The sequence below is a fragment of the Ambystoma mexicanum genome, chromosome 9, assembly GCF_040938575.1.
Source record: "Ambystoma mexicanum isolate Mex_15411 chromosome 9, UKY_AmexF1_1, whole genome shotgun sequence".
Taxonomy (NCBI): Eukaryota; Metazoa; Chordata; class Amphibia; order Caudata; family Ambystomatidae; genus Ambystoma; species Ambystoma mexicanum.
The window spans coordinates 590200228-590227475 of record NC_090931.1 but is presented as its reverse complement, the minus strand read 5'-3'; the positions used below and the strand labels follow the sequence as shown (position 1 = coordinate 590227475).

At 45.7% G+C, this 27248-nt stretch overlaps 1 long non-coding RNA gene across 1 annotated transcript in view; it reads left to right on the top strand.

Moving 5' to 3' along the window:
- Window positions 1-15323: 15323 nt before the first annotated feature.
- Window positions 15324-27248, top strand: part of LOC138488325 (uncharacterized) — a 255954-nt gene continuing 244029 nt past the window's right edge. Inside the window, exon 1 of the long non-coding RNA XR_011274639.1 lies at window positions 15324-15490. This is a non-coding gene — a long non-coding RNA (uncharacterized lncRNA). The remainder of the gene's footprint in view (window positions 15491-27248) is intronic.

The following is a 27248-nucleotide window of genomic DNA, read 5'->3' as shown; positions in this document are numbered from 1 at the left end:
AAGAGGGATCCTAGCAGGCAAGGAGGTGATCTTTGCGAATTCCTATGGCCCCAATGTCGATGGCTCGGACAACTTCAACTGGATTCAATCACACATTGCAAGGTCAGACCCTGCGACAATCATCTGGGGAGCCGATCTGAGCACAGCACTGAATCCCCAAATGTACAAATCACACAATGCAAACCTAAAACCGTCCAAAGCAAGCCTCCAGGTTAACGAAATCTGTCAAGCGTTTGAGTTGATAGACATATGGAGACACGCCAACTGGGAAACCAGGGAATACACCTTCCACTCGACAATCCACAACATGAGCTCATGCATTGACTATCTCCTTGTGTCCCCAGATGGCCCTTTCCAATGGGGGACAAGCCAGATCCTTCCGAGAACCCTATCCGATCATTCCATGGTGATGCTCAAATTCGACCTTCCTAACAACAAACAAAACCCACCCCACTGGAGATTCAAACCGGGTTCAATGTCAGATCTGGTGTTCGCACCTGAACTTCAGCATGAGATCACCACTTTTTTGGAGATTAATCTAAAATCTGTCGATTCAGCTGGTTCACTTTGGGAAACACTGAAATGTTACATTAGAGGAGTGTGTATAGCAAAAGAGAATGGGATCCTTAAATTGATCAGACGCAAGCTGACCACCAGCGAAACCCGCCTGAAGGGACTCGAGCACACCTCCTCGAACGACCCCCGCATCCAGGCAGACCTTAAAGAAGAGCTTCTGAAGTTCAAGGCCACGCTGAACATGAGCTCAAATTCCTTGGTCACAGACACCGGATACGCCAATATGGAGAAGGCCAGAAGCTAGGAGCCCTGCTGGCTCGCTTGATAGCCGCAGACAAGAAGACCAACTGTGTGGAGAGAGTACGCAATGCTCAAGGTACACTGGTACACACACAAGAAGAGATTGTCGACACCTTTCACTCATTCTATCAGAACCTATATAGCTCCCAGCTCACCACACACCCTGAGACTTTGCAAAACTATTTAAATGACACAGAACTCTACAGGGTAGAGCGTGATCTCCGTGAACCCCTGAACATGCCCATTTCACTGGAAGAGATCCTAGACATCATAAAAAACTCTCCAACACCAAAGCTCCGGGCCCCGATGGCCTCACGGGCAAATTTTATAAAGCCTTTGCGGCCATAGTGGCTCTGCTCCTCCTTCACCTATACGAGGAAGCGCTAGAACATGGTGTATTGCCACCGACCCTACGCGGGGCAAACATTCTCCTACACAAAGACGGCAAACCCCCCGAGGAGTGTGCTTCTTATAGGCCAATCTCATTAAGTAACCTCAACAATAAAATACTAGCAAAAATACTAACAGTGAGATTACTGCCCCTCATGCCCGGATTGGTGTTGGGGGACCAGTCAGGTTTTGTGCCTGGGCGGAACACGTCATTCGGCATTAGAATATTATTCGGAGTAATGGAAGCTCTTGATCCAACATGTCAAGCAGCGGCGGTTCTGCTCGACGCAGAAAAAGCCTTCGTCTCTGTCGAGTGGCCTTACCTATTTGCAGTATTACAACATCTGGGCCTAGGGAACTACTTTATTAAACTAATCTCTCTACTATACAATAACCCCTAATCCTTTATCATCTCAGGTACCTCGAAGTCGGCACACATTAATTTACAATGAGGAACCAGGCAAGGCTGCCCGCTTTCAGCGCTAATATTTGCATGGACCATGGAACCCCTAGCATCTGGGCTGCACTCCCGACAACTCCACAGAGGCCTCACACTGGGTCCCCACAAATTGGTGGTCTCGCTCTACACCGCGATCCCCCTGAGAACCTGAAGCCCATTATGCGCTCATTATGCATCATTAAATTCGGTGCCATATCGGGCTTAAAGATTAACCGATCCAAATCTGTAATATTTCCCTTGACACAAGATACCAAGCACTTCAGAGACAATTACGGACTCAAATGGGAATATTCCCATGTGCGATACCTTGGTATTATTCCAGGATCGAATACACAGATGGAAAACCCTCCCACTGACATTATGGGGTAGAGCCTCGTTGGTCAAAATGGTGATTCTCCCGAAATTTCTCTACCTGTTTGCCAATATACCCATGCTATTAACGCTATCCTTTTTCAAAAGAGTGAAGAGTTTAGTCTTAGAGCTCCTGTGGAAGGGTAAACCAGCACGGTAGCATACACAACACTCATACTGCCGACGTCCCAAGGAGGCCTTGCGCTTCCAGACCTAGAACGATACTACTGAGCAGCCCAGGCACAGTACCTCAGTCATTGGTAAGCCACTCACTTCATTTGACCCCATGTACAAATAGAACGTGCCCTTGCATCCCCCAATGTGTTAAGGGCAGTGATTATCGGCCACCTAACAGTTCCACACAACACAATGAATGCGGTACTGTCCACATATGCTGTCTGGAAGAAAATAGCAGGGAAATGTGACTTACAGGTTCTTCCCCCTGCTGCCAATTAAATTCATACCTGGAGTCCCTCTCACCACAGAAAAAGTCTTTCACCAATGGGTGGACAAACTACACATACAATCCGTAGGTGACCTATTCCCTGAAAATGTGTTCATGACACCCCAGATAGCCAGGGAGAAAGGGGGCAACACTCCCCTCAACACATTTGTATACGTCAGGCTTCGTCACACCCTGCAAACAATGTTCACAACGTTTCTGCAACAACCGCCCACGTGGCCCCTTCTACATGGTGTGATCCAAGCAAAAGGTGAAGGCAGACTGGTCCCCCTAATATACAAGTCCCTACTAACAGACACCATAAACACAAATAACCGCACGAAAACACGATGGGAGATCACTGCCTGCACACCATGAGGATGATTGGGCATATATCCTTCGGCAAACACAAAAAGTGGCACTGAACACACTTCTTAAGCAAATCCACGTCAATTTTCTGCACCAAACCTATTACACACTAGCCAAGAAATGCCAACAGCAACCTGAATCCCATGCCACATGTGAGAGATGCGATGAACCAGCAGCTGACTTTCTCCACCTTGCCTGGAGCTGCCCCGCAGTGGCTCGGTTCTGGACCCAAGTTCTACAGACAACAGCCATGATCATCGGGGAAGATCCATCACCCATTCTAGCCATGGCCCTTCTCGGGCTGACGAAGCATCTATCACCAGCGACAAGAAAACTTGTGGCTATCCTACTTGTGCTCGCACGCAGGAGGGTTGCTATGCCATGGGGATGTGGATCAGCTCTCACCCTGGCAACCTGGAAAAAAGACATACTATACTGCCAAGACGTAGAATCAGAATTTATCAAAACCCTCCCCCTACATGCACGCCCCCCCGACATATGGGGACCATATGTCACATATCTGATGTCAATGTCAGCTAACTCTAACCCACAATCACCTGAACAGTGGAGACCATGGGGCACTCAACAGACACCATCAGCGCGAATTAGGTGCATTGCAATATCCGTCACGGGGTGCAAACAAACCAGCATGAGCACGGAACAATGGGAGGGAGGCGGAAATGGACCAGACGGAGGAATCCGGAGGCGCAATTTGTAATCTTACACCCACTGCATGTTAATTTGTTTGTTATTGTTTTGAAAATACCAAAATAAAGTTGAAAAAAAACAAAAAACTGCCACCTCCAACTCCTAAGGGAACACCCCACAGTGCAAAACTGTACTGGCTGTCTTTCATAACAGGGTTTCTACTTCCCTTTGGTGGTGCTAACAAATACTGTGAACACCTGTATACTGAGGGCTGTGCTGTTAGATGACTGGGCCATGGGTTGCTAGTCATGGTCTTGGAAGGGGGCTGGCTTAAGATTACAGGAAGGCCTGCCATTATCTTGAGTTCCAGAAAGGCCATGGACCTCTATGTAGTCCACCTCCATTTCCCTGGGAACCCTGATGTCATTGCATGTATGGGTCCCTCTGCTCTCTTAGCAGGTCACTCTGGAGTCTGAAGGTGTCTTGTCAAGAATGGGAAGCTGTCTGAAATGTTTAAATGACCTTCGTCACAAGGAACTTGTAAGTTGGGAGAATGAGGTTTGTTTGTTTGTTTGCCTGTGTGTTCCACACAAAATATTTTTTTTTTGTTTGAGCAGGACTTTGTAAAAGCAGGGCCTCCACGGGCTGCATGCCTGTGCGACACAATGTGAAATGGATCTTACAACATCAGTGCATGTCAGAGACTTTGAAACTGTTGAAATATTACACTTGTAAAGGGAGATGTTTCCTTTCCTACGCTAGATGTTTGGGTTTGGCTAGGGATCTCAAAGGGCTCCCACGGTGTGTTTCTCTAGGCATCAGAGCCATCTCGCTCTCACTGTGATGGTCATAGATAGAGGTAGAGGTGGTGAGCGGGGGGAGGACACCCATAATTACCGCCTTTTCAGCCTTTTCGGCTCAAGCATTGATAGTGTGAATGTCCTTGTGACTACTCCCTTGCTGGTCTTTTATATCTTTAAGGATGGTAAGCAGTGAACATTCCTGGGACTGCCCCCTTAAGGAGCCTGTATAATAGTATCAGTGGTGGCGTGGTTATTGCCCATAAGATTATCCCCTTGGGTGTACCTGCCTCTCAATATGAGTGGTAGGGGTGCGAGTCTGGTGACTATCTCCCGGGTGACCTAGGAATGGCTGTAGGAATGGTGAGGTTGCCAAAGGCTTGTGACTGCTTTCTAGGAGGCCATAGGAGTCTTTAGGGTTGGTAGAGTGTATACACCCGTGTAAATGCCACCTGCCTTAGTGGGGGGACCCAGTTGGGGTGTTCCACTTACCACCTATGTGTCAAGCATCCTTTAGCTTGGGGTGGCCCCCAACCTATTTGATCACCCCACTGCTGATCCCCATAGCTGTGCAGGAGACTTTGCCACAATCTATATTTGTTGCAGGAGTGCTATTACTCCCTCCGTTTGGTACAGCATGGCTATCTTTCCTCTCTTTGGAAAATATGTGCTTTGTCTGTTGCACGTTGTCTGATCTTTGTCACTGGAATATAAGAGGCATCTCAGCCGGATAGTGCACACTACTTTTGTACATTTGACGCAGCAGTGACCACGTTGACCAGTGTTTGGTGGTATTGTGTTGTTTCATTCTGTTTAGTTGTAATTGTAAATGGTTATTTATAACACGGTTAGTACCCAGAGGTTTCTAAGCGCGGACCCGGGGATTGAACCTGTGTTGCTCTGCATTGCCCCTGAGCTATCCTCCCAAGTTCCACAATGGTAACCCCTCCTGTCTTTGATGTGGCAATGTTACCTCTGCTGCCCATTGCTCCATGTGTATTTGTGCCTGCACAGCAGTGCTATGTTCCCTGTACATTTAATGCTCTCAGTCTCTCCTGCACATTGCACAGTATCCCTCTTAGTACAGGAACTTAGGCTTTCGGCAGGCACAGAGTTCAAAGGGATGGTTTGGCTCACTGCCGACTGACACTCCACCCAACCCCATTTAGCTGGATCCCTGTTCTGATCAGTTCCAGTTCTATGTCTGTGCCATTCACATGTGTGTGTAATGTCAAAACTGGTATCTTGATCTGTGAATATCATCTCTGACCCACGGAAAAAGTACTCTGTTTAGTCTTCCATTTCAGCAGAGAGGGCAGGATAGTATAGTGGATCATGTATAGCTTCCTATCACTGCCCACATGCTGGACAGACTAAATGCTTGCATCACATCAGCAATTGTTATAGATTTGTCATTCATTTTTTAAACATTGAACACGCCATCTTACTTTTGATACTGGCATTAAAACACATCACTCATTCATGGAATTCCCTCACTGGGAGCTCATGTTATTTCTCCACCAACCCATCTACTTATCCATCCACCTCCCTTCCTGAAGATTTGAATGTTTCGCTCACCACTAAGCATAGGCAACACATTCTCCATTCCTGCCCCATTTGCAGAGAGGGGCAACTTGTACATGCGCTTGCCTTCTAGCCACATTCTCTGTTAAGGTAGAGAATGTGTCTGTCTGATGCATGGGTATGCTTACAACAGAAATAGAGAAGCGCTGCTGTGGATCATCCGTCTAGAGTAGACCCGGGTCTATAAAATGTGTGTGGAGGAGGGTGGGGGGCATTCAAATATCACAAATCTGTTTTGAGACAACAGGACGTGAAAGTGTAAGAATTAAATCATGCTAATTCCACACAAGGGTTGCCGGCTTTCCATATGTTTGAGAGACTTAGGCAGAATATTATCCCAACTCAAGAATCATATTCATTCATATCATGGAAAGTCCACAGCCTATGGAGACATGCTGTGATCTTCCAATCCAATCTCACTCTCTCTCTAACGGCAACATATTATGCAGGCTTGCTGTGCTCCTCTAGGGCTTCTCTACTCAGCCCCCCCCCAACTCACTTCTTCAGTGGTATGATCTACAGCTGTGATAGGAAATTTGGTAGACCTGCTAGTAAGGCCTACCAGGAATGGACCCCCACCTCAGTAAACTTACAACTATATACCATGCTCAAAGCTTTGCTGAAATCCAGGGCCCTGGTCGTTTGCACCCTCAGTGGTGGGCATATATATCAGAGCACTCTCACCTTAGTCCTCCAGACTACTTAAAACTCTTCTCGCTCTGACTACAATTCTGCTTGATGTAAGCCTCACCCTCCAACCACCTTGATTTACTTCCTCCAACCTCCTCCCAACTTCCTCTCATCCTTCGATGGTCTGCCTCATCCGCTCTCCTGCAACTCTTCTTCCCTTGATGACAACTCTTCTTGCTGCAACCTCCTCTAGACTCTCCCTCCAAACTCCACGTGTGATATGATATGATATTATGTGGCATTTATAACACGCCTATGCACAAGTGTTTCTCTCCTCTCACTGCTCCTCTCTCTCACCACTCTCCATCAAACTGCCACCTTGAGCTGTACTGAAATGCAAGCCCCCCCCATTACTGCTTATGTTGTGATGATGTTCCCTTGGTAAGGCCTCACAAGACAACCTATCCCATGACTACCCTCACCCATCTGTGTGGTCCCTTGCCCGCAGCTAAGTTGCGAAGGAAAGACATCGCCTTACGGGTCACGGCCGTTGGCTCCTTCCACTTTCCTCATTCCCCAGATCTCTACCCTCCTCACTGCCTAGATTCTACAAATGCCCACAAGGCTGCCCCAAAGTGGCACACTTTGGTTTAAGATTCAAAATAGCTTTAGTTCGGAAAGCACGATTCCTTAAAAGCATCACATATAAAATATAATACAAACATCAGTATACAATTATCTTCAGTGTTAAATTAACATTTCAATAAACACAAGCATACTTATTAACAAAGGGGTGAGACTCATCCATCACCTATTATCTAGAGCTAGTTCGCTAATTAATAGTTACTTAGAGTAATGTTATGAAGTCACACACAAAGGCTGATAGGATGTGTGTGACTACGTTTTATTGCAGAGCCCCCGGAGAGCTGCCTCCCAGGAGAAAAACAGCATACATCAAGATTCTAAACTGTAAGTTCAAGAACCATCACACTTGGATTCCACACGTTACGCAGCGCTGCTGCATAACGTGTGGAACCCATAAATTGTATAACATCCCCCTTACTTATACCAAAAATTGTTTGACTAACAATGAATTACCTACACATGTCCATACTAGGATTTGAAAAGCTCTATAACTATAATACAGGACATTAAGTTAATGAAAGAGAAATTCTTAGTAATATATATAATCATTTTTAAAATTTCGAATAATTCTACGATTTCTTTTAGACAACCCACTACACATGGGTACATTTCTACCCCCAGTCTCCTCAATGTGAATACCTTGACCAATGTCCTGCGCATCATAATCTATAGCATCCTGTGCCATACACATAGCAAAGTTACTGGTGCTGGGACATTCATCATCATTGCGCACACCAACAATATCATCAATGGACCACCTCTTGCCATCCTCCAACACCACAGATTTTCCAGAACAGCTCTGTACCTTCTGTGGTGGTCTAAATCTGGATTCACCTTTCATTGTCTTTTTGGGTTCCTTGACACATACCCAATCACCCTCCTTGAATGTCTTCACAATAACTCCCTTCTTGTGATCATAGTAGTCTTTGTACTTCCTTTGTTTCTCGCTTACTCTCTTTATGATTTGTTCTAGATCCAAGCGTTCGTTCCCTGCCTTTGAAAACATCCAAGCAGGTCTCAGGCGATTGAATGCTTGTCTGCCTCTCATCATGGTAAAGGGTTCAACTTCAGTAAGTGAGTGCGGTGTGGTCCTGTACGTGCAAAGGGCTTCCTTGAGGGCTTCCTTCCATGGAAGCAAGTTTGAAACAGCCAACTGTATTACTCCCTTCACAAACTTGTTCATCCTCTCGACAAGCCTATTTGAAATAGGATGGTACAAAGATGTTTTTATATGGTTGATAGCTCTTTCTTTAAGAAATGTTGAAACTCCAAAGAAGTGAACTGAGACCCATTATCCGACACAATTTCCTTCGGGTCTCCTTCTCTGTTAAAAATTTCACTTAGGAAATTCAGGACTTTTCCAGTGGAGACATTCTCCTCAACAACTCCCCACTCCACCCACTTGGAGGTGTAATCTACTAAAACCACTATTTACATTTTAACCACCTCCAAGTTTTCGAATGGTCCCATAATGTCTATGGCAACTTTGGACCACACTTTGGGATTTCCACAGGCTGAAGCGGTGTCTTTCTCACTATCTTGGTTTTGTCACTCGTGGCACACGCATGACAATTCCTCACGCTCTCTTCCACCTCTCTCCATAGACCAGGCCACCAGTATGAACTCCTCACCCTTCTCTTAGTCAAGTTCCTACCCATATGCCCTTCATGGGCTAAAGTCATTATTCTACTTCTCAGACCCACTGGGGGAATTACTCGATCACCTCTGTATACATAATCAGGATCCAACCAAATCCCATCTCTGAACAGAGCATAATCACTAATGGTTGGTCATATTCTCGCCAGTCATTCTTGATTGCCTCTCTAATGTTCTTCAGTTCCTGATCACCCTCAGCCATGTTCCTCCAATCCTCTTTGGTCACACCCGTATTAATGGTGGCAATGATGTCCTCATCTACTGACTGCAAATCCTTCACCCCATCTTCTGTTCTCTCATCGGTCTTGATACTTTCTTCGGTTAATCTGGACAGACAATCAGCCACATAATTTAATTTGCCCGGTGTGTAACAAATGCAAATGTTGTACTGCATCACGTCCAGAATCCACCGTCTGATTCTAGGTGAGATTAGATGTGGAGTTTTAGATTGTAGCACATGCACAAGAGGCTTGTGGTCAGTCTTGAACACGATGGGTAAACCCCATATTAGGTTTCTAAAATGTTCCAGTACCCATTTCACTCCTAGCACCTCTCTCTAAATCGTTGAATAGTTCAGTTCAGCATCCCTTAAAACTCTTGATGCAAATGCTATTGTCACCAATCCTTTGTCTTGTAGTTGTTCTAACACCCCTCCCAAGCCGATTTTCCTGGCAATGATGGTCTTGGCCTTGCAATCAAACATGCTTAGCGTTGGCGCTTCATTAATCATAGATTTAATTTGCTCAAATTCGGATTTACATTCCTCTGACCACACGTATTTAGCAGATTTCTTTAAAAGTTCTCTTATGTTTTTGGTTCTGTTGGAGTAATCATGCACAAACTTGGAATAGTATTCAGTCATACCCATAAAACGTCTTAATTGATCTTTGTTCTTGGGTTCACTTATGTTCAGAATGGTATCTTTGAACTCTTTCTTTGGACTAATTCCTTCAGCATCAATTGAATGCCCCAAGTACGACACTCTGTTGCACTTTATCTTGCATTTTTCAAGTTTTAAAGTGAGACCACTTTTCTGGATTACCTGCAGTACCCCCATTAACTTTGCATCATGCTCTTCTTCTGTTTCAGCAGAAACCAAAATGTTATCCTGAAAACAGTGTATGCATTCCAGACCACTAAATAGTGATGGCACCAGTCTCTGAAACACCGCTGCAGCTGAGGCAAGGCTAAACAGGATCCTCTTAAACATAAATGCACCTAATGGGGTAACAAATGAGGTTAGACTTTTAGACTCTGCTTCCAAAGCTATCTGGTGATAGGCTGAGGACAAGTCGCGGGTGCTGAAAAACCTAGCAGGTTTCATGGTTGTTAGTAACTCCCCTGTGTTGGGAAGGGGGTGTCTGTCTATCCATATATTTTTGTTGAGGTCTCTGAGATCCACGCACATTCTTATGGATCCATCGGGTTTTATCACTAGCACTATAGGGGCCAACCACTCCGAACTTTCAATAGGATCAATTATGTTTTGTACACACAAACGGGTTAGTTCCTTCTGGAGTGCTTCCTTTGTGCCAGTGGGAATACCCCTTACTTTATGTGCAACAGGCCTTGCCCCTTTCTTAAGGATTATTCTGTGCTGGAACCCCTCTAAAAGTCCAATTTTGTTAGAGAAAACTATGGGAAACTGCTTGGCTAATGTGGCTTTGATATCATTGTTGTCTTTGAAAATGCTGAGAATGGCAACTTCTTCTCCTGGATGTATTCTCACCCATAGAGCAGCCTGCTCCTCCCATCCTATAACAGACAAACCATTTTTTGCCACATACAGTTTGCAATATGTCTCTCTTTCATGGAATCGTAATCTCACTCAGGTGCAACCAATGATATCAATATGGGTTTGCCATAACATGTTGCTCTAATTCTTGTATCTTGTAATTTCTTCATGTCACCAGACAATACCTTGACGAAAGTTTCAACACCAACCATGGTATCAGGAGATCCCGTATCTACCATTATGGGCAAGGATATGCCATTGATTTCCATATCAACCCACGGTCCACTTTTTCTTCCTACTGCAGTGAGTTAATATTTGCACATGTTGAGTGTCTTCATCTATGATGGTCATCATGTTGTTGGAACTATTACTCTCTTCAACTACATTCACAGCACCTCTATGTGGTCTGCTGGGTTGGAATCGGTTAAATCTTCCCCCTCTCCCTCAGACATTTCTACACACTTTAGAAAAATGTCCAACATGGCCACATTTGTAACACTCTACGGCCGCAGCGGGGCATTCTTTTTCAGTGTCGTTGTGTTTTTACCAACCGCATTTCATACATCGATTCTGAGTCAAGTTTTTGTATTCGCCGTTGTCTCTGCCCCTTCTTGAGCTATTTTGGAGTTGTTGAATGACATCCTCCTTACTATTGCTACTAGAGACCCTTCAGAGTCTCCACTGGTGTCTTCCTGGACCGTCTTGATTTCTTTTTCCTCAGGCTTGGTGAACCTCTCCCTCATGCAATGATCCCCCAATTCCATAGTTCTGGCAGTCTCTACAGCGTGTTCTAAATATGGGTCTTTCATTTGCCATAGTCTCTGCTGAATGCGAGAATCTGCAACGTTCAGTACCAATTGGTCTCTCAGATATTCGTCATACACTCCGATAAACTTGCATGTAGATATGAGACCCCTTAGAGCCGCTATATAAGCATCTATAGATTCCCCTTTCAGCTGGCGTCTTGAAAAAAATCTATATCTCTCCAACACAATATTAGTTTTGTTACCAAAATACTTTGCTAACTTTCCCAATGCACTTTCAAATTTGCGATTAACATCACCAGCACCACTCTCAGATTCATCCAAGTCGGGGAGTGCCCTGAAGATCCTCAATCCCTCAGCTCCAATACAATTCTGTAGGGTGGCCTCTTTAAGATCGTCATTGTATTTGCTGCCTCCCACAGCCCGTATATAAACCTGGAACCCATCTACCCACTGTTCCCATGGGCAAGTGGGATTTTCTGGCAAGGGGAGGAACTGTGCCGGTGCTGTGACATGTTGCATTTTGACTACAGTTGTAATTGTAAAGGCCCTGGGCTGGTTATATGGTGGCCCAGATTATTACAAATTATGTTTCTGTCCAACTTTGACGCTGGTTTGAAATAAATTGGGCTGAATATGCACAACTCTCTACCTTTCCTGTTTTGACATAACTTTCATATATATATATATATCCTGCCCAGCAGGTGGCACTGACGCTTCACTGTGCATCAAGGTAAATACAATAAATATTCAGTGGTGTTTTTACAACATTGTACATAGGTGCTCGATTGAATCTGATGATGAACATTAGTTTGACTTTCACTCCTCATCAACTGGCCGTCAATGATAGTATTTCCTTTCTTTATTGCTGTAATTTCTCCTTTATATCTTGTATAAGCACTTGGTGCCGTTCGGTAACATGGTTACCATGGCAACCAGTATATTTTTTCATACGATCCCCAAAATGGCTGCCACGCCGAGGCACGTCTTTGGGTCCTTTCCTCTAGTGCGTGTGTATATACCGTTGCAACAGTGTTCATAAAACGCACTGTTCAAAAGACGCACTTGCTTATTTCCAAGACCTTGACTGGGGATTAATTTCTATATCATCCCCTCACTCACCGACACCGTGATCAGTTCGTGGCACTCTTTCCTCACTTTAATGTGCAGCGACACCTGCGGAGCGCACCCCCACCGCCGTGCTGTCGCTTGGGATTCTTCCGGTCTATCACGGCACAGCTGATCAGGCAAGCTGGGTCCCGGGGGCTCCTATGTCTGCGTGACTCTCGTCGCTAATTTGTTATGAAGTCTCACACAAAGGCTGATAGGTGTGTGACTAAGTTTTATTGCAGAGCCCCCGGAGAGCTGCCTCCCAGGAGAAAAACAGCATACATCGAGATTCTAAACTGTAAGTTCCAGAACCATAACACTTGGATTCCACACGTTACGCAGCGCTGCTGCATAACGTGTGGAACCCATACATTGTATAACACATAGTTTATATAATGTATTATCTAGTAGAGAACAAACACTCATCCCTCAAATAAAAAGAGAAGATACTCTGTGATAGTGGCACGCACAATACTAAGGAAACCTATAATTCGCCCTTCTTCAAAGATATTTAAATCCATATAATATATCAGCAGAAACAAGATTTGATATTGATCTAAATATCTCATACAAGCAAGAGTTAACCCAAAGCTAGAAACTTATCCCTGGAGCAGCTAGTATAAGCCTTAATTAATAAAATATACTTCTCGCCTGGCACTTACCCATCTGACAGTCTTAATGCAGGATTTCTTTCACCTTTGATAGAATTATATTTATTCATCTTCAGTAATATCCGGACATTGGGCCTCATTACGAGGTTGGCGGTAACCCAGTAACACCCTTACCACCGCCTGATATCCTGGTGCCACCGGGATATCACAAGCGGCAGCAGTAAGGGTTAATTCCCATTTCCATTGAGTCAGATAGGACTGCATGGAAATGGGGACACAAAGCACCGGCACCGTTGCTAATGGTGCCGGTGCTTCTGTGACAACCATTCCGGTAGGGGGCCTGAAAACCCAGCAGATCAGGCCTACCGGGGGATCCAAGGCCCCTACCGGCATCGCTGAAGTATGGCGGTCCGGAAAGGGTACCGCTATGTTGCTACCAGCACCCTTATTTCCGGACCACCATACTTGAAATGAGGCCATTGTCGGTCTTTATTTTTCCTAAAATCTTAATGGGGTCAAATGATAATAAAATGCTGCAAATCTCTTGTATAGACAGGGCAACAATTATTCGGGCTTAGGTTCCATATCGTTGCCTCGGTTACTAAAACTACGCTACCCAACCAAATCGTTATGAAGTCTTCTTAGTTGTGATGACTATATGCTCAAAGTATTGTTAATTTCCAGCCGTAGATTTGTTCATGAGTTAACATTAAGCCAAAGTGATAACACTTAACCTGAATATATCTCTGTGCCCGGTCTTCATAGGGGCTTTTAAACCGGAGCGTTCTATATCTTTGAATATTCTGTGGATTTAGCCCAACATCTGCCAGACCCATCTCAGTACTTAACTCCCTAGCCCTCTTTACCCAAAGTGAAAATGGCCGGCTGCTCATGCATAGAATGTCTTCTACGGCATCTGTGTATTTTGATAGGCAAGGGTTTCCCCGAAAGTTGTCTCCGTACAGGAGTAGCTTATTATGCATGCCATGTTCAATATTCAGCCCCCTGATTTCCATATGTATCAAATTATTTGGTGAGGATGTGGGGAGACCCAATAATCTGTTAAGAAACTGGTGTTATATTGACCCAAGAGTTGAGGAATTGCGATGGCCCTTAACCCCGGTCCCAGCCAGTGTTGTTCTAACAGCATGTGCCCCGTAGACGCTTATTGCTGCTTTTACGTCCCTTTTACCATATAGGTCTGAAAATCATGCTTTTCCGATGGATAGCCTACGAAATACCAGTTCCTCTTCTTAGTCTGTCTTGAAAACTTGGCTTACACACTAGCCACTGATTTGGAGACCTAAGTAGCCAATTGGTTAAGTTCTCTAAGACCTCCCCATTACGCATCAATCTTAATGTATATATATTTGATTTGTTTGATGCATAGGCCACTGCTTTGGTTTTGCTGCAATTGATCGCCATTGCTTTTTCCATGTACAAATTGTTGAATTCAGAAAGTTGTATTTAAGCCACAAAGCTTACATGATATAAGGACTGCATCATCTGTGTACAGAAGCATCCCGATAGTTCCCCATTTAAGGAGGGAGCATCTACTATTTGATCAGCCAGAGAACTGATATATAGGAAGAGCAACAGTGGAGCCAGGACGTAGCCCTGCCACATGCCCTTCTGCATTGGGAAGGCCCTGGACGTCCACCACCCCAAACCCAACCTCGCCAGTATTCGGACTGTACAATGCAATCAGAGCTCTCCATAAAATATTGGACAATGTATAGGCCTCAATGTGCCTTGACCTGCCGCCTACGCCCATCATGGATACCTTCTCTGTTCTGAAAGCAACAGATGTCCTATGTCTCTGGCCCCTCCATCCACTCTGAATGTATGTTGCTCAACATGACCAAAATGTGTTTTTTCTAGGTTATAGCCATCTCTAAATGTCCCTGGCCCTCATCTTCTCTTTGTGATTGTTTCTCAGAATTTGTTACAAAGACTCCCCCAACACCAGCCCCTGTCCCCAAGCCCCCGGCCTGACCTCAAATATTCTTTCCTGGCTTCAGTGGAATGAGGTTCACGCATTAGCACTAAAGAAAACTTCAATGATAAATAAAAAATGAAATCCACCTTGGAGACACTGATCCTGTAAAATAGAGCTTGTCCTTCGGGACGTTTCGCACCATGGGTTGGTGGAGAGTGATGGGTGGGACAGTGTGTTGGGGGCCAGGGCAGATTACCATCATGGCACCTGCCGCATGTAAATCCACTCCAGCTCATTACTGGACTGGAGTCCAGGTGATGTCACAATGTGTTGCTGGCCCTGTGCCTGCTCTGCTGTGAATTACACTGATGCCATAATTGATGATATCAGTTGCCTAGGGTTCAGGCAGGGGGGGGAAATGGCTGTAACGATGGGCGACAACAGGCAAATGCCTCCTTGGATGACACCACCCACTGGGCAGGACCAATGACAGCAGGACAAATGACAGCCACTCAATCTCTGTGACCTTCTAACTACCTTGTAAGTAACCTGTCTCGTTTTGAGGTCGTTGTGCGATTATGGGAGTCTTTAAAAATGTTAGTTAAATACCTTTCACATTTCGGTGATTTAACTCAGTCCCTTTTGCCTCAGAAACAGTCGTCTGAAAATGAATGGGTAAATTGCAGCCCTACAGCTGATCCTTAGCTACTTTCTTCGCACATTTAAGTGATTTAAAAATGCCATTTATGCTTGCAAACGCATCCTTCTGGACGATAATGGTCTCTGTTATGCTACTGAGTGTCATATAGCACAACTGCTGATATGTGTATGGTCTGTTGGTGCTTTGGTGCGTGCCGGACAATGGTCTGGGTTTGGTTAGTAGGCGCAGAGCGGGCAGCGCAAGGTTGTTTTGCTGTTGTATTAATGCATGCAGATCACCCACTTCACCGCACTGCAACAACAAAATATACTACACATAGCCTCACGCAACAGCAAACGCCGGCTCCCAACCGAAAAGCACACGCTCAGCGAACTGTGCGAACCGGACTGAGGATGCCAACAGCAGATCCCCGCTCTCTTGCCTTTCTCCCCCTCAGTCCTACTAACCTTCCTACCTTCTTCCCTTTCCAGATCCTCAAGAGCGCCTGCGGACCACGCTGGTGGTGATGGTGCTCAACATGACCAAAATGTGTTTTTTCTAGGTTATAGCCATCTCTAAATGTCCCTGGCCCTCATCTTCTCTTTGTGATTGTTTCTCAGAATTTGTTACAAAGACTCCCCCAACACCAGCCCCTGAAATGGAAATGGACTCTGTGTGTGGGTACATGTCTAGATGGTTTCGATGCCTAGTCCTTTGGGACGGTTCCATGTGATAATATCCCCGCAAACATATCGCCATACAAGAATGGCGCCCTTTTTTGCGGCGATATTTGCACATAGAACCTGCAGGGGACACTCCCGTAACCCCCACATTTTTTTAAGTGGAGCGGGGGACACCCCTCCATCCCGTGCTCCCATTTACACCATATATAGTCCCCCTAAATAATATCACCTATGCCGTTTCCCATCGACTATGTGTATGGCGACATTATTTAATGGGATAATATTACCTGATACCTTTCGGATTTAGTCTGTGTGTACCCTGAGATGGACTTGCCTGCGGCATATCCTGCCAATGGCTCGTTTGAGTGTTATGGTTGTGTGGGGCGGCCCATGGGCTAGCGTTTGGCTACCATCATGGGGATATGTGTAATGACTTGGATCAGCCGCTACATTTCGGGTCTATGCTTTGTGGTGGTCCTCGTTATGTAGAGTGTTAAGAGGTATGCTGAGATGTAACATAGGCTACGCTGGGAGATGGAGAAAGTGAATAGGATTCGCTTTAGCTGCCGACATCAAGCAGGGGCATAATATCACAGGATGGAGTCAGAGGAGCAGAAACTAATTTGGAGGAAGCCAGGCAAGCAGGGAGCAGTGCATCATTGACGGCAGTCTGAGGAGCCAGAAATCACTAATGTGCAAAGCAGTGCATGGTGCAACACCCTGAGATCTTGCACTCATTGTACAATCAACATATAATACCCAGAGGTTTCTAAGTGCGGACCCAGGGATCAAACCTGTGTTGCTCCTGTCGTCTTGCTTCCAAGGCGAGCACGTTGCCGCTGAGCTATCCTCCCGAGACAGTGCAACGCTCTATTCACAGAAAAGCACCCTGCAAGTGCACCTTGCAGTACAAATAGGCAGACACAGTCCTTTGAGGAGTAAATTATCTGGTGTGAACAAGATCATTCGTTTTTTGTAAGGGGGTATCTTGCTTGTGCTCAAACCTCTACAAAGAATGTGCCTTCAGCCCCTTGCTTTATAAGAGTTACAGGATCCCAGGGCACTATCCTCTATTCAATTCCATGAAAATGGAAAGACCAGTCGTAACATGCTGTTATTGTTTTATTTTGTGAAGACAAATTGAAGATCAGTGGTAACATGGTATTCATGTCATTTGGATAGTTTGTAGAAAATTGTAATCTATAAAAGTTATAAAGCTAAAAAAATATCTGAATTGGGACAACATGCTATAGGAAGTGGCATGCCTTCCTTATAAATGTTTCAACTCACACGCCCCTGCGTACATTTCTACCAAGTTTGCGAGGTTGAATAAAAAAACAACAACACTATTTTCAAATATTAACGTCGGGAAACGTGATGGGCGTGCTGCTCTTTAGTTCTCAGATCACTAGCCCAGGGTATTAGCATTGTTTACATACCACTGACAGACTTAAATTCACCATAAATGCCAAAACCCAACAGTGCCCCGTTTATTCCCTAGCAATGACGGCCATTATCACCAGCCAAGGCACAGTCTCCACCAGGGGCAGACTGGCTTTTAGGGAATCCTAGAGATTTTCCGGTAGGGCTCTGCACCCTGGGCCTCTTTTGTGTGGTATTTCTAAATGTTTCCATAGAAAAAGGGCGAGGCTTGCTGAAAATGTGTAATATGGGGCCACTTTGAACAATATTTCCAGGGCCTCTTTTGGTTCACAGTCCACCACTGGTCTTCACCCTCCACTATCGAAAGAGTTCAGCGTCTCATTCACACACTACTAATGCCAGGGCCCTTGCTGCCCTATTCCACTTCACCTACCCGCTCAGCCAGTCACTTCATTCACATACCACACACGTCAGAGTATCAGCCACAAACCACGAATATCAGACCCCAGACATGAGTCTTCGTGACACAGACGCCAGACATAGCAATGCAGCAGTGGCGAAAAGGTCAAGACACGCTTCGACGCGTAGGAACGTATTGTCAGCCTCATGGCCTCATTCACTTCATGCAAGGCTTTCAGACTCTCAGCTCTCCCATTTAAGACATTTCTCTGGTGTGTTAGTCAGGCCTGCTGCACCCGTGGCCTCAAAATGCCACCCACGGTCTCAATCCTTTAAAGAGAGGCTCAGTCACTTCCTCGATTACTCACATCGAATGAAGGTACAGCCCAGAGGTGCCCTAACATGCAGGACTCACAGGGGACACACAGGAAGGCCCCAGGAAAGTTGTGCATGCAGAGAGCACACGAGAGCTAAAACGAACACACACACAGCACAGCAAAGATGAGACATAGCAACAGACAGGCAACAATAGTTGCACACAGCAGACACTGGCAAGCGCCAGGAAAGCTGGAGATATGCAGACAGAAGGCAACGGGGAACAGGACTGGTGGATACTCACACATAAGAAGCAGGGCAGTTTCTAGCCAACTTGGTGCCCAGGGCTAAACACCAGAATACGCCTCCCCTACCCCCGGCTGGCACACGACACTCCCAAACTACACCTCTGTGTCGTGCAACAAAACTCCTCAATATGAATAAAATTGCTATATAAATGAAGCTGATTTCATTACATTGTAATGCAAGTACTTTACAGAAGAATTATAATGTGAAAACACAGCTGTTGCTGCACAAGTAAATGTTTTTTCTGTCACCTGTTCTTAGGGAAGGCCTTTCCTGAATGCAGTTCCAAACTGTCCATACTGGCACACTGCGGTGCAACCAGCCTGCCGGGTCTGAGGGCCCACTGACCACTGGCCCTGTATGGCAGGTGTTCTGTTCGTACCACCTCACTTGTATTCTGCAAGGTGCAATACTAGACTAACCATATGAATTATTTTCTGATGGAAGGTTATCATTCCAAGATGGACAGTCTGTTACACTCTTATTGTAGTCTTTCAAAAAACCTCCATGAGAGTGGGAAAGGGGACACATAGTACCAGTGAGGGTTCCTGTATGCTATGCATTAAATCACAGAGCATTTCGGGACTATAAAAGTGATCAGAGATCTCTATATTGGATAAACAAGTCTGATAAAAATGATTGTCTGAAACTCTAAATCCATAACAGATGCGTGGCTTGGTGCTCACATCACTGTTCACAACACTCACCCAAACATTAAAATGTTTGTAACCATAAACGATGCATACTCATTTGGACAGCTTACGTTTTAGGATGCGAGTACAAAATGGCTGCAACATCGGCCACTCAAATGGGGAACAAGGGCTCTTTTGCTTCTTGTTTCTGAAGAGTTTTAGATGAGGAAGGGCTGGGTCTCAGTGTGAGTATGCCCAAACCCAAATACAGAAACATCTTTGGGAATTATAACTATAGGCATGACAGGATACCGTAGAAGGGATACCCAATAAACAATGCACAGAAAGGCTACACAGAAAGGCTTGATAAAGGTCTCTACCTCTTACAAACGTTAACCTGACCAGTAATAAGCTGATGAAGCATTTAAAAAAAAAGTCTTCTAATGCATGGTAAGGGGTCCACAGTGCCTCAGTCATTACCTCACTATTATGCAGGCCTGGGTTATTTCTGCAAAATCTAGCAGGCCCACGCTTTATCTAACAGAGCTGGCATTAGCATCTCTTATTAGTGCTGGGCTGCATCTAGTGAAAATAATGGTGTGGCAGTATAGAAAGGCTGTTTGGCTTTTTTGCATATACAATTTGAGGCAACTTCTTTGATTGCTTTATGCGTTTTAAGTGTGGGCACAGTATGCCATGCTTGTCAGAGTCACATACACAAAAGGTTTCAGTATGCTATTAGTATGGACATTGGACACATCAGACAAAAACAGCCATGTGTGCTGTTACATAAGGGAGCACCACATAGACACCATTAACTAACGGGGTGGTGGCTTGTGCAGCGCACAAAACATTGCTGCACACATCACTGCATTGATTTTCCATGGACTACTGTCTGCATGGTGACACACAATGAACTCTACTTTTGCTAATCAAGGTGCCAAGTGACATTGAGTTGCCATCTGCTGTGCGTGCTAGGCAGTGGTTGGCTTGTTTAAAAAATTAAAAGACCTTCGGATGCGTTTAGTCCATGTCCCAAAGTAGCCACTACAATACTTAAGAAAGAAAATGACAGTTAACCTTCCCAGGGATGCACCATATGTAACTTAAAAGTTATATTTAAAAATAAACGTTTTTGTGTGTCAAATAAAGAGACATGAAAATAAAGAAAATAGTTTAAAACTTTGAAAAAATCATAGGTTTGGTCAGCTAACTGATACTTGTGCTGGCCTGGTAAATACAAATGCCCATGTTCAGTTCTTAACACTGAAATGTTAAGTACATACTGTGTAAAAACAATGGCTTGTTAAATGAGCCATCATTTATAAATTGCCCCACTTGAAAGGCTGTCAACACAAAGCATGAGGGGTATATGCTGTGTGACTCACAAGCATCTCACATGCTGTTTTTGGAATATGCATTCCTTTGTTTGCATATTCCAAACGCATTACAGTCATCCACAAATCGGCAGAGATCGGCCAGCCGGATATCTCAGGAGCACCCAGTGGCACAGCAGGCTGCTTATTCTTTTGTCTGGCAAGATCAAAGTCTGTTTTCTGAGTGGGCCCCTTACTGCACCCACCTCCTGAGCTATTTAGCTCTGCGACCCGGGCCGTCGTCCGGTCCGTCCCAGGGCTAAGAAACAGGGCTGATAGGAAGAGCTGTATACAAAGGGCACAGTCAGGGACTAGAAGAGATGCACACACAGGGCACACGAAACGGGCTGATAAGAAGAGCTGCATACAAAGGGCACAGTCAGGGACTAGAAGAGATGCACACACAGGGCACACGCAGTAAGAGCTGTACACAAAGGGCACAGTCAGGGACTAGAAGAGATGCACACACAGGGCACACGCAGGAAGAGCGGTACACAAAGGGCACAGTCAGGGACTAGAAGAGATGCACACACAGGAAGAGCTGTACACAAAGGGCACAGTCAGGGACTAGAAGAGATGGACATACAGGGCACACGTCGGAAGAGCTGTATACAAAGGATACAGTAGGGAATAGAAGGGTTGCACACACAGGGCACACGCAGGAAGAGCTGTACACAAATGGAACAGTCAAGGACTAGAAGAGATTCACAACCAGGGCATACACAGGAAGAGCAGTACACAAAGGGCACAGTCAGGGACTAGAAGAGATGCACACACAGGGCACACGCAGGAAGAGCAGTACACAAAGGGTACAGTAGGGAATAGAATAGATGCACAAACAGGAAGAGCTGTAAACAAAGGGCAGAGTCAGGCACTAGAAGAGATGCACATACAGGGCACACATAGGAAGAGATGTGGTCACAGTCAGGGACTAGAAGAGATGCACACAGTCGGGGACTAGAAGAGATGCACACACAGGGCACATGCAGTAAGAGCAGTACACAAAGGGCACAGTCAGGGACTAGAAGAGATGCACACACAGGGCACACGCAGGAAGAGCTGTACACAAAGGGCACGGTCAGGGACTCGAAGAGATGCACACACAGGGCACACGCAGGACGAGCTGTACACAAAGGGAACAGTCAAGGACTAGAAGAGATGCACACACAGGGCACACGCAGGAAGAGCAGTACACAAAGGGCACAGTCAGGGACTAGAAGAGATGCACGCTTAGGAGCAGATTTTGGTTCTGGGGTTGAAGGGGTATCCCAAGGGGGCACTGCCACTCCATTAGAAATGACTCAAAGTCAGTGTGACTGTTGCTGTTTTTCAGTGGAGGTGCATACATATTTCCCTTAACCAGTTGGCAAGGAAGCCAGAACCAACATATGGCATTTAGGGTAGTTCCTCGAGAAATGTTTTGAAATAATGGTTCGAAATGGTGCATTTGACAACATATCTTGTGAGAAAAAATTGGGTAAGAAGCCATACAGTTTACAATTGATTCTGTACGGTCAAACATGATATGATATGATATGGCATTTATAACATGCCTATACACAAGTATAGAGACAACGATCTTACTAGGCCAGGTGACATTGAAATTGTGCAAGTGCAGGGGAGGAGGGGAGTGGAGAACCGTGAGGGGGAATGGGGAGTGGAAGTGCAATACATAGGATAAACAGTAAATAAATAAAAACAATAAGAACAATAAATAAGTGCGGTCAGCTGGTGGCAGGTGCAAGGATAAGTGCAGACATCAGGTGTCAAGTGCTGGTAGGTGGCTGTAGGGAATCAGAAACAGCCCCAGAGTGCAAGGGTTGCCAGGGGGGCAGTGCAGGTGTGCACCTGGCACGGAGGGGGCCTGGACCCGAGAACAGAGGGTAGCCAGGTGACCAGTGCAGTTTCAGTTACAGCCAGGAGTTCAGCAGGGGAGAGGAGGAGAGAAAGCAGAAGCAAAGAGGAAGATCTTGAGGTGCTTCCGGAACCAGAGATGATTCTCCTGAATTTGCAGAGAGGCAGGGAGGCTGCTCCAGAGGGAAGCCCTAGCCGAAGAAAGAGATCTACCACCAACTCGTTGCTTGGAAAAGCGACTGACCCTGGGAGAGTTGGAGTCGGATGAGCAAAGAGCTCGAGAAGGAAGATATTTAGGAAGAGACAGTTGAACGAAGTGAGGCCTCAGAAGGCCTTGTAGACAATGCAGAGGGTTTTGAACTTAATCTGGCCTCACTCATCTCTCGTGGATGCTGACATACCAATAACAGCAAGTAAGCCCAGGCGGGGCAAAGTACGTGTTGCTAATTCTATCTTTTAACATTAGAAAATGGCCGCTGTTATTTTCGGAAGCAGACTGCCTTCTGTACTCTTGTTCAGAAGAGAATTGCCATAGCATTTCGGTGCTGGACTTCCCTTGTGGGCGCGACAAAGACTGATATGCAAATGGATATTTCCCATCTGTGAAAGGTACAGTGAGCAAAAAGCAGATGGCTGCGAACTCTCAATGTGGTTAATAACCACTGAACAGGTAATCATGCCGCGTTCTTTCGAGAGAGGGGCGCCTGCTACCTTTATTGTATGTTAGGATTTCTACCCTATTTTGTAAGTCAATTCTAGATGTCTCTAAATTGCAATGGCTGTGTTCTAATGTTAGAATATTTACCCTATGTTGAAAGACAAATCTAAGCTTTCTAAAAATGCATTGGCTGTGTTCTAAAGTTAGAATATTTACCCTATGATGAAATTCAATTCTAATGTTAGAATATTTACCCTATGTTTAAAGACAAATCTAGGCTTTCTAAAAATGTATTGGCTGTGTTCCAAAGTTAGAATATTTACCCTATGTTGAAATTTAAATCTTGGCATTCTAAATTGCATTGGTTGTGTTCTAATGTTTACTTTACCTTAGTTTGAAAGTCTTATACTCAAGCTGAATATGTTTATATGGATTCCTGCCTCTGTGTTTAAACGTAGGCCTTCCACCTGTATTTTTGGAACTCAGATTTTGGCATCTTTGATTCCTATGTGTTTAAAACTCAGGCCTTTTCACTTATTACTTTTTTCTCATTCCATTTTGGTGTGCTTCTACTGCTTGCTGTAACTTATGCCTTTTCTCCTCTTGGTCTCCTGACTTCTCATCTGTTTCATCTTCCCTGTTCTGGCTGCTAGGCCACCTGGTGAGTTCCTCGTACACAGTGCAGTCTCTCTACCTGTTCCACCCCCTCACCCCCAAACCCAGGGTGCTCTCTGTATCCCCTATTTACTCTGACTGTTACTCTATCACCTATCCTACCTCTTGAAGCCTGGAAGGATAAAAGTTCAAGAAAGTGCTACTGGCCTCGAACTGAGGCTTGCCCACTGCCGATACCTTTGTCAATGCTTCCTCCAGGCAGACTATCAATGACGTCCTCATTGTCACCCCTCCCCCAGACATATGGATTCTCTGGATGGAAACACTCGCAACAACCTATGATATTGCCATCAAAGCAGCTATCAACTCCATTGCCCCTCTCAAACCTCGCAAATCCAAACCCACTACCCATTCCAACTCTTGGTTCACCCCTGAACTCCTCACACTCCGCAACGAGAAAAAAGCCGCACTCACACAGTGGCAAACGTCCCACTCTGAAAAAGACAAGATGATCTTTAAAGCCCTATCCACCAAATACAAAAAGGCAATCACCCAAGCAAAGGCCAAATCCTTTCAATCCAGAATCTCGGAAGCCCAATCTAGCACAAAAGAAATCTTCGCCATTTTCAGAGAGCTCGAGACACCCACTCCCGCCCCCCAGAATTTCACCAAAGACAGAGACTGGTGTGACGAAGTACAAACGGCCATGCAAACCAAATTAAGCCTCCTCAAAAGCAAAATACTAGCCACTAAACAAGCCCTACCCAATATGCATATCCCTATCCCACCACCTGCCCCGGATCCCCCCCTACCCTTCTCCTTCAAACCCATTCAAGAAAAAGACATCATCAACATTATGAGGAACATCAAACCCTCTAACTGCAAAGGTGATGCATGCCCTGCCTCCATTATCAAAGACTACACAGAAGCGCTAGCTCCCTTCCCAACAGCCTTTGTGAATGCCTCCTTTACCACAGGGAAAGTCCCTGCCTCCCTCAAGGAAGCTTGGGTCTGCCCTCTTTTGGAAAAGCCAACTCTCGATCCCACATCCCCCAACAACTACAGACCCATCACCACTGTCCCATTCCTCCTCAAAATATTGGACAAAGCAGCCTACCTGCAGGTCCAGCACTTCATTGAAGAGAACAAACTCCTTGGACTCCGCCAATCTGGCTTCCGCCCCAGGCACGGGACCGAAACCGCCCTACATGACCTGAAAAACCAGATGGACGATGCTAGAGACATGGGTAAACCAGCACTTCTCCTATTCCTTAACCTATCCGCGGCCTCCGACCTTGTGGATCATGGCGTCCTATGCGACCACCTTTCCTCCACTGCCAAATTCTCCCCAGAGGCCACAGCCTGGATCACCTCCTTCTTACAAGACAGAACCATGCAAGTATTCTCTGACCTAGCCGCCGCATCACCAACCATTATACTTTGTGGTGTACCCCAGGGCTCCTGTCTCTCCCCCACCCTATACAACATCTTCACATGACCCCTCTTCCTCATCCTCGATGCTATGGGCATCTCATACACCAACTACGCCGACGACACTCAGATCCTCCTCACTCTCACAGGTAACTATGACACTGACTCCCTGACCTTCAACAACCTCTACAACACCATCCAAGCCTGGATGGCAGACAACGGACTATGCCTCAACTCTGACAAGACGGAACTCCTCCTGGTAGGTTCCCTCGACAAGCTAAAATATCTAGATGCCCAATTCAGACACTTCACCATTGACTCCATTAAAATTCCGGTCTCCGATTCTGTCAAAACTCTGGGAGTCTACCTGGATTCCAGCCTATCCATGGATAGACAAGTCAACGCAATAGCATCCGCAGCTGCATATCATGCCAAACTTATCAACGCAGTCAGACCCTTTCTCTCCAAAGAGAACTGCACCAACATAGCCAGAGCCATCACTGGCTCTAGGCTAGACTACTGCAACGTACTCTTTCGAGGAACCTCTAACAAAAACTTAGAGAGACTACAAGTAATACAGAACAATGCTCTCCGGGCAGCCCAAGGCATTGCTAAAAGAGAACACATCTCTGAAGCCAGAAAACTAGCCCACTGGCTCCCTATAAAGGAAAGGATCGTATTCAAAGCCCTAACACTGACCCACAAGTGCATTCACTTCACTGCTCCAGCATACCTCTCTCAAAGGATCCACCCCGTCTCCACTACCAGGCCAACCAGATCACTGTACATCAACACGCTCTCTGTGCCACTAGTAAAAAGAGTAAAAGCGGGAGGATCCAGCTTCCCCTATCTCGCGCCCACTCACTGGAATGCCCTACCTCCCACTATCTGTGGTGAGGCCTCCCTCACCACCTTCCTCAAAACTCTGAAAACTACCCTCTTCACATAAGGCCCGACAGATCAGCATGAATACTTATCATATATGTTGTAATATACGACCAAATGCAATATCTGTAATAACAGTATGATGTCTTGTAGTATTCATAATGTGTCAACAATCGCTATCATGCCTGTACCATGTAACTAAGTTATTGCAAGTAACAGCGCCTCAATGCCCCTGGGCTGCTTGCGTGCTATATAAATATAAATAAATAAATAAATACATATGGTCTCTATCCCCTCCCCTTTTTCATCCTTGCCTATTAATGGTTGAACCAGATGGGAACTTCCCTTGGCACACTTATCATCCAGGTGCATCATTAATGTCTACTGGAATGGCACTATCATGGCCCAGGGCTCTCAGTCCAACCTCCACCTTCTTAACCGGTTTCTTCTGTCTCTCATTAACTTCCTCCCTTCTCCTGCCACTCCTCCCTCTGCCACCCCTTTGGCCTCTCCACCACCACTGACGGGGGGGTACCTTGTCCCTGTACCCCACCTCGGAAGACCTTAAAAGGTGGCGACCAGCTTCACTTAGCTACCGTCAATTCTCGCTCTGCTGCTAAACACTCCTCTGACATCTGTCACCTCCTTGAAGACTTTGACCTTGACTTCCTTGCTCTCACTGAGACGTAGTTCAATGCCAACTTCGTCACTGCTTCTGACACTCTTCTTCCTGAGGGATACAAGATCCTCTCCAAGCCCAGGTCTAACCGGCCTGGAGGTGGAGTGGCCCTTGTCTTCTCTGAATGGGTCTCTGCCTCCATCTTATCCACTCAATCCTATTCTTCGTTTGAATGTCTTGATTGCAAGCTTAGCGTCTCTCCTACCCTACCCCTGGCCCGATCTCCCTCTTCCTCTCTGAGTGGGACAACCTTGCCTCTTCTCTTCTGACCTCTACCTCTGAGCTCCTTTTCCTCTGAGACTTCAATATTCATGTTGACTCTCCTGATACACCCACATTACTCTTCTGCAACCTCTGTGACTCTTTCACTCACAATTCTTCCCTCTGGGCCAACTCACTCAGCTGGGCACACCTTGGATGCACTTATCTCAGCTGATATCTC